At 44.7% G+C, this 8,029-nt stretch overlaps 1 non-coding gene across 1 annotated transcript; it reads left to right on the forward strand.

Moving 5' to 3' along the window:
* The first annotated feature begins 7,596 nt into the window (after positions 1 to 7,596).
* TRNAL-UAA (transfer RNA leucine (anticodon UAA)) lies at positions 7,597 to 7,706 on the forward strand. Its single transcript has 2 exons — positions 7,597 to 7,634; positions 7,661 to 7,706. It is a non-coding gene; the product is annotated as a tRNA-Leu (tRNA).
* Positions 7,707 to 8,029: the final 323 nt, after the last annotated feature.

Consider the following 8,029-nt stretch of genomic DNA (forward strand, 5'->3'; position numbering starts at 1 on the left):
CAGAGCATGATCCCCTTACCTATGGAGACTGGGCCGCAGGGCAGTATTCCAACATGATAACGACCCCAAACACACCTCCAAGATGACCACTGCCTTGCTAAAGAAGCTGAAGGTAAAGGTGATGGACTGGCCAAGCATGTCTCAAAACCAAAACCCTATTGAGCATCTGTGGGGTCATCCTCAAATGTAAGGTGGAGGAGCACAAGGTCTCTAACATCCACCAGCTCCGTGATGTCATCATGGAGGAGTGGAAGAGGACTCCAGTGGCAACCTGTGAAGCTCTGGTGAACTCCATGCCCAAGAGGGTTTAGGCAGTGCTGGAAAAAAATAGTTGCCACACAAAATATTGACATTTTAGGCCCAATTTGGACATTTTCACTTAGGGGTGTACTCACTTTTGTTGCCAGTGGTTTAGACTTTAATGGCTGTATGTTGAGTTATTTTGAGGGGACAGCAAATTTACACTGTTATACAGGCTATACACTCACTAGTTTACATTGTAGCACAGTGCTCAGCATAAATGAGTATACTTCTTTTGAAAAGAAAAATTTTAATCAATATCTCAATAAACACAAGAACAATTTACAAAATTTTAACAAAACTGAGTTTTATAGAACATTTGTTTAGCTCATTACATGAAAGTAAGGTTAATAATATAACTTAGATTTCAAAATCTTCAGTTTTACTCAAATTAGTTGAAGCAAAAATGAATACACCCCACAACAAAAACTACTACATCTACTATTTTGTATGACCTCCATGATTTGTAAGGACAGCACCAAGTCTTCTAGGCATGGAATGAACAAGTTGGCGACATATTGCAACATGTATCTTTTCTATTCTTCAAGAATGACCTCTTTTAGAGTCTGGATGCTGGATGGAGAGTGATACTCAACTTGTCTCTTCAGAATTCCCCATAGGTGTTTGATGGTGTTCAGATCAGGAGACATACTTGGCCAATGAATCACTATAACCCTGTTCTTCAGTAATGCAACAGTGGCCTTAGATGCAGTGGCAGCGCCCTCTTAATCCATGCGCCCAGCCCCTAATTTACATGTAGGGCGCCAGACGTATGGATTTCAATTTTTTTTTTTTAAGCACATGTTTAGAATCTGAGGCTCTAATTGGCTTCAAAAAAGGGTGGGCTTGGCTTCCCCCTGCATCTCCTCCTTCTCGGCGGCCAATACGGTCGCTTCTCCTCCCGGCCATTCGGGTCTTAAGACCCGCTTCCGCCGAGGAGGAGAAGCAGGGGTTGGTTTGTTTGCGGCCTCCCAAAAAAATGGAGCACCAGCCACCACTGCTTAGATGTGTGTTTTGGATCATTACCATGCTGTAAAAGTGCACGACAACCAAGAGCACGGAGTGATGGTAGCATCTTCTCTTTCAATATAGAGCAGTACATCTGTGAATTCATGATACCATCAACACCAGCAGGACTCATGCAGCCCCACAGAAGGACACTGCCACCATCATGTTTCACTGTAGGCACCAAGCATTTTTCTTTGTACTCCTCACCTTTGCAACACCATACAGTTTTGAAGCCATCAGTTCTAAAAACATTTATCTTGGTTTCATCATTCCAGAGTACAGAGTCCCAGTACTCTTCTTCTTTTTCAGCATGGGCCCTGGCAAAATCTAGGTGGGTTATTTTGTGCATGGGCTTTAGGAGAGGCTTCCTTCCTGGACGACACCCATGCATGCCATTCCTTTGCAGTGTACGCCGTATTGTGTCACGGGAAACACCCCACTTTGGCTTTCTATTTCTTTAGCTAACTGCTGTGAACTTTCATGATGATTTTCTTCAAGCCTGCTTATCAGAAGACACTCCTGTCCAGGTCTAGTTTTAGAAACTGCAGCTTGGCATTGCATGCTATTATTAAAAGAGAATTATGGGATTTGTTTTCTTTTTTCCAGAATCACACTTACCTAGGTGGATGCAGCATTGGTCCGATGCTGCATCTGTCCACCGCTGGCTCTAAGACTGAGAACCGAGTGATCAAACATCGCCAATCACTCGGTTCTCAGAGCTCCCAGAGCAGAGAGGAGTGACTGTTAGTCACCCCTCTATGCTCTGCCCCCCCCCCCCCCCCCCAAGTGCTGGGCTGTGAAGGGGGCAGGAGTTGCTGAGAGGCTGAGCAGGGTGCCGGTCCAGGCATGTGGGCGGAATCCAAACCTGGACCGACTCTGTGACATCTACCAGAGTCGGTCTGCTGAAAATGGGTCAAGGGAGTGCAGAGCGAACTGCACTCCTGTGATTCACAGGAGAAGTACAGCCAAACAAGCTTTGGCTGTACTTCTCCTTTAAGGTTATGATCTACCAGAACACCCAGATCCTTCTCAACCACTGACTCCCCTAGCTGTTCTCCCAGAAAGAATAATGCATGCATGCTTTTTAGCCCTGAAGTGCAACTTTACATTTATAAACCCTAAAGTGGTTGTAAAAGCACGAGGTTTTTTACCTTCATGCATTCAATGCATGAAGGTAAAAAACCTTCTGTGTGCAGCAGAGCCCCCCCCCCCCCAATACTTGCCTGAGCTTCCTCTCGATCCAGCAATGTCCACAAGAAGAACCTTGGCTCTCCGGGGACTCACACTCCTGATTGGCTTTTGGCAGCAGCAGGAGCCATGTCAATCACAGCCAGTGAGAAAATCAGTAGATGGAATGGACACACAAAGCCTCAGCTTGGGAGTGCGCCTGCTTGGCTGCCCCTGAAGCAAACTGCTTTTGTGTGGGGGCCCGGAGTGACGCCATGGGATCTGAGAAGAAAGAGGATCTGGGCTGCTCTGTGCAAAACCATTACACAAAGCAGGTAAGTATAGCATGTTTGATATTTTTAGAAAAGAAAAGCAAGACTTTATTATCGCTTTAAACTTAATTTGCCTTATAGTCGCCCAATCAATTTATGCATTTAGGTTTACTTTTGTAGAAAAATTCACTTAATTTTAGGATTTGTGATGTAATTGGTGTCTTTTGATTGGCTGGTTCTTCATGAACCTCACCCTTTGGCAAAGACCACATGAATAGTTCTGAGGTGTTGCACATAGGTAAGAATTTTAGAACGTTCTATAGCTTTTTTTAGTTTAGGACCTATTCACCTTTATACATTACCAAGTGCACACTGTGTTCAGTAAAGGAGCCATTCATTTTGCACCCCATACCACGGTTACTTTAGTGGAAAATGCTGTAGCACTGAAGCCCACCACATACCACATGCCACTATTTGCTCTTTGATAAAATCGCCTTAACACAACGCACATTAATATGCAACATAATGTGCATTAATGCACGTGTATTTTGTGCACCGCACCAGCCCGAAGAAATGTGCTTGTTTTATATATTACGTCTGTAAGTAAGGATATAACGCCACTTTAAAATGTAAGTGTAAAACCTCAGTATTGTAAACTATATGCAGTTTTGCATTTGCATTAAGCAGGAAATAATAAATGAATGTTTTCTTCCTTCTTACAAACATAATTATGTGGAAGATTTCCCTTGTAAGCTGTGTTAATTTGTCATATCCTTGAAGAAAACGACTGCTGGGAGAATCAATAATGTCTGTCTGTGCCAGGAAGGGGGACTCATTGGTTCTTGGTGTTCACTCCAATTTAGTGTTCTGCCAGCATGCAGTCACTGTGTCTACAGATGTGCTTCGTCTTTTGATATATGGTACAAAATATTATTTGATTTGCTAAGCCAATGATTGTTCGCATTAAGGAAACGTTCAACTTCATAGGAACAAGTGTTCAATGCATATACCAACCAACCCAACCTTTAAGCCCTTGGGCAATAGGGAACACCCCTGTTACGCCTGAACTTATGTGAACCAAGAAAAATATTGCTTGGTTAAAACCTATAAGTGCTTTTTTTCAGCATTACTTTTGTTTGAGGAGTTACTGCTTGTACATTGATGTGCATGAAGCCATGCATTAATGTGTGTTGTGTAAAGGCAGCCTATTCATTTTGAATGGACTGCCAACACACCTCAAATTCCCCAAACCAGGTCTGACCAACGCAGCGCACAACAGTTCATAATAGTACATTACGGTGTGTTGTAGTGTGCTGTAACCCAGGTTTACTGCTTTATTGAGATGACTTCAAATTCTATTGCATCGCAATACACTTGTATTTAAAGAGGACCTTCGCTCTCAAAAGGGAGCCTGTTCTCTTCCCTCCCTACACAATTGGAATCTATGTTTTGTTTTCTTGTGCCTGTTTACCTTCTTTAAAAATGTTTCCTCTGGCCAAGCTCCCCATCGTCAATCTCGCCAAGGCAAGAATGACGTATCCTTGGTCCAACAGACTCCTGAAAAAGCATGTTGCATCTCCCAGGAGGATGAAGGAACAGGGACACAGAGCAGTCAGAGAACAGGCTCATTGCAAGTCATCAGTAAGAAGGACCAAAGCTATATAATCTAAAAAGGGCAACAAAGCAATATAGCACTGGATATGCTGGGTGGGTGACTGCAAAAAAAGTAAGAAGGGGACAAAAAAAAAAAAAAACATGGGGGAGTGAAGTTCCTCTTCAATAGCAAACACAATAATTTAGAGGTTGGATGAAAGGTTTAGTTCAGTATGACAAATGTAGCGCTACCCCTCAAGGGCCACTGATTTGAGTTCCAGGGTCTGTGGGACTGTGGGAGCTGTGGGATACTCCAAGACACTAACCAGAGAAAAAAGGACACTCTTCCCTTGAAGCTTCTTGACCAGGCCCTTTAAATAATAGGAAAAAGTGGACAATACTGGAGCACTTGTAGTAATGTCCCATGCCAGGCAAGCCTTAGGCCCCTTTCATACCGTCTGACCAATCGGGTCAGTCTGTCAGTTTTTCAGGTGGACTCAATCGGATCATCTATTGCTCTCTACGGAGCAGCGGATGTCAACGGGCATGTATCTGTTGACACCCGCTGACATCCAATCCGATCCTATCCACTAAAAACAGAAGGATGGGGATCTGTACCCCATCCTTCTGGCGGATCGGATCAGATGACAGATGGATGTAAATGGACAGGTGGTCCGTTTCAATCCAACAGATAATAGAGGGCTGCGTCCATGTCCACTCTGCATTAGTGGAGCAGACACGGACCTGTCATCTTCCTGCTCAGTGGGGATCAGCAGAGAGATCCCCTTCTGAGCAGGCGGATCCGCTGGAAGACTCTGCCAGTGTAAAAGGGGCCTTATGCTCTGCGCAGAGGTGGTTAACAAAAACAACAATCACTGAGATCCTTCTGCCTTAGCCTGTACTCACAGTGTCCCGAAAGCTTGGAATGTCTTCATCAGACTCCGGCATGCAGACTTCTCTGTAAAGCTTCCAAGGCAGATTTCCAGTTGCACCCCTTTTTAGCTCCTAAAGGGCTTGTGGCTGGATAGGCCCCCCCATCTGAGCACAGCTGAGACCACAATGATCAGGCTGGGACCTCATCAAGATGGCCAGGAAGGGAAGACAACCACTCCTGACTGGGAACCTCTCCCCCCAGGGAAAAGAACCCCTCTTTCTGTGGTTCCAAAGTATGCATCCTTCAACCACCACCTGAGCACATATCCTCAGGCATTGGTTAGAGCTGCAAAAATATTCAGGCTGTCTGTTTGACTCTCCCACTCACTAGATTCTGGAAATCTCTAGAAAATAGGAGGAAGTAATCAAACCAGCAGCCTGCAGAACCCAGAGTAGCCCAAAGCAATCACATGCAGACAGTGGAGGCTGGTGGGTTTTTCTTTTGGGGGGGCGGCAAACAAGCACCCCCTCCGGGTGGCCAGCAACGCGGCACTGACAGCCCAACCTCCCCCCCTCCAGGAGGCCGGCGGTCAGGCACCTACCCGATCTAGGGCTGGCAGGCTGTGGTAGCCTCTCCTCCTCTCCCAGGGTGCTGTCAGCAGCTCCTCCCACGGCTTCCTTCGCCATGTGTCTCCTCTCTGTTCCTCCTAAGCGCTAGGCATCCAATAGGATCGCCTGGCGCTTTGGCCACGCGGGAAACAGGTCTCACGACCTGCCTCCTGATTGGTGGGGAGGAACTTTAGTGCAAAAATTCATTTGCTATTGTTACACAACTGGTTGGGCTCGGGGCCACCCTTTTTTTAAAAAAAAATTGTGGGGTCAACCTGCGCTAATGAGCAATACGTGAAAAATATATATTCAAAGAATGCAGCTGCAAAAAAAACTCCAAATATCCATGAAGTGAAAAACATATAAATAAAACTTAATTGCGCTAGCAATAATGATATAATTGAAAAGTGTTGAGGAAACACAATGTATGTGTAGATCCCAACCCAAATAGCAATAGGTGCAAAAATCTTACAACAAAAGATATTATATGCTAAAAATCAATAATCATGCACCAACACCATTTATAATCAGTCCATAATTAGATAATTCAGGTAGGAAGGAAAAGTCCGCTTAGTTTGTCTCGTCACCAAGCCATGAGGACTGATGGGCTGAAGCAATTCTTATCAGATGTGCATTGATTGCAGAAAGAAAGTAATAGGTGTGCGCTTACCCCTATTGTTGGACCTCCTCTGTGGCAAGGTCTTATGGACTTGCAGATTTCACCCTCTGCAGGGACGAAGTGCTGGTAACCAGGTCTTGACAGCATGCACCGCCGACTTCAGAATGGTCTGGATAGCCCAACTGCTCCCGCATCAGAGGGGGGATCATAAAGCGATGTACATTCTTACATGGAGGAGTCTTATACAACAGGTCTTCCTCTCAGTATCATGCTGCTGCTTCCAGTCCCACACACACTGACTGACTTTTTTTAAGCCTATTAGAGACTCTGGCTCCAACCAGGTGCTTGAAAAAAACACTCCCCCCTCCATTGGAATCCATAGTTTGTTGCCCTGATATGTAGATCAGAGGGTCGGACGCATGGATAGGGAGGGGTGGCGCCCGTGCGCCCTCTATGGACGGCCACTGCATGCAGTTCTGCTGATTACAGGAGATCCAACAAAATAAATTTGCCTCACCAGAGCTAGCAGTCTAACAAGGAGGGTGATACACAAGTATATGTTGTGAGCTATGTATGAGTGTTAGGCTTGTCTGTGCTCAGTCGCTTGTGGAAGAGCATTGTAGGTTTCCTTGTACTCTATGAGATTATGTGTGTCCATGTAAAAGTTTGCAATGACTTGATTTTGGAAAACTAAGTCAGATTTAACTCTGGCCAGGCCAGCTTGGTATCTGCAGTTAATTTTGTAGTTTGCCTCACCCTTAAACTTTTTTTACAATAAGTCATGGAAAACATCATGGATGAACATCAGCTCTGATCAATTGATTTTTTTTTTGTAGCCAAGTCCTGGGCCTCTCCAGGCCTAATGTCAGAGTTGGGGACAGCTGACATCTTTCTGTGTAGAGTGGGTTATGAGGCACGGTGGGCAATGTAAGGTAGATTAATGGGCGCCAGATTTATTGTCTCTTAAACAGAACTGTGGGAGAGAGAGTTAGGGCCAGGACACCCTTTAGTAGTTGCAATGTCAATTTAGCAGACTCCGAGACTTCTATTTGTAGACAGCCATGCAGGGAAAGGCATCCAGCAAGCCACCACATCTGCATGAGTAGGACCGCTGTCTCCTGTAGCAACAATCTTGAAACACTTTCTAATCATTTTGTCAGGATGGTCGAGTGGTCTAAGGCGCTAGACTTAAGAGATGTTTCTTCACATTGTGTGGGTGCTCTGGTCTCCAAATGGAGGCGTGGGTTCAAATCCCACTTCTGACAAAACGTTTACACATTCAGCTTGAACTAGAATGACCACTTCCACTGTGTTTTCATGCTACCATGTCACTGACAAAAAAGTGTTAGGTTCAACTTTTAAACAAGTTGCTTAAGTTTATATTGCTTTGCCAAATTATTGCTTCTATAAGAAAGATGACACGGAGTCAGGTATGTCTGTATCACAGTTCTCAGCAAAAAAAAAGGACTGCTCCCTTTACTTCTTTTATAGGCAGTTCCAAAAGCAGTAATCTTATCGGCATTACCAAATGAGGTTAAGGTACAAAGAGTTTCTCATCAGCGAACATGTAATGATTATTCAGCAGTTC

Source organism: Aquarana catesbeiana, linkage group LG01, assembly GCF_042186555.1.
Source record: "Aquarana catesbeiana isolate 2022-GZ linkage group LG01, ASM4218655v1, whole genome shotgun sequence".
In the NCBI taxonomy this organism is placed as follows: domain Eukaryota; kingdom Metazoa; phylum Chordata; class Amphibia; order Anura; family Ranidae; genus Aquarana; species Aquarana catesbeiana.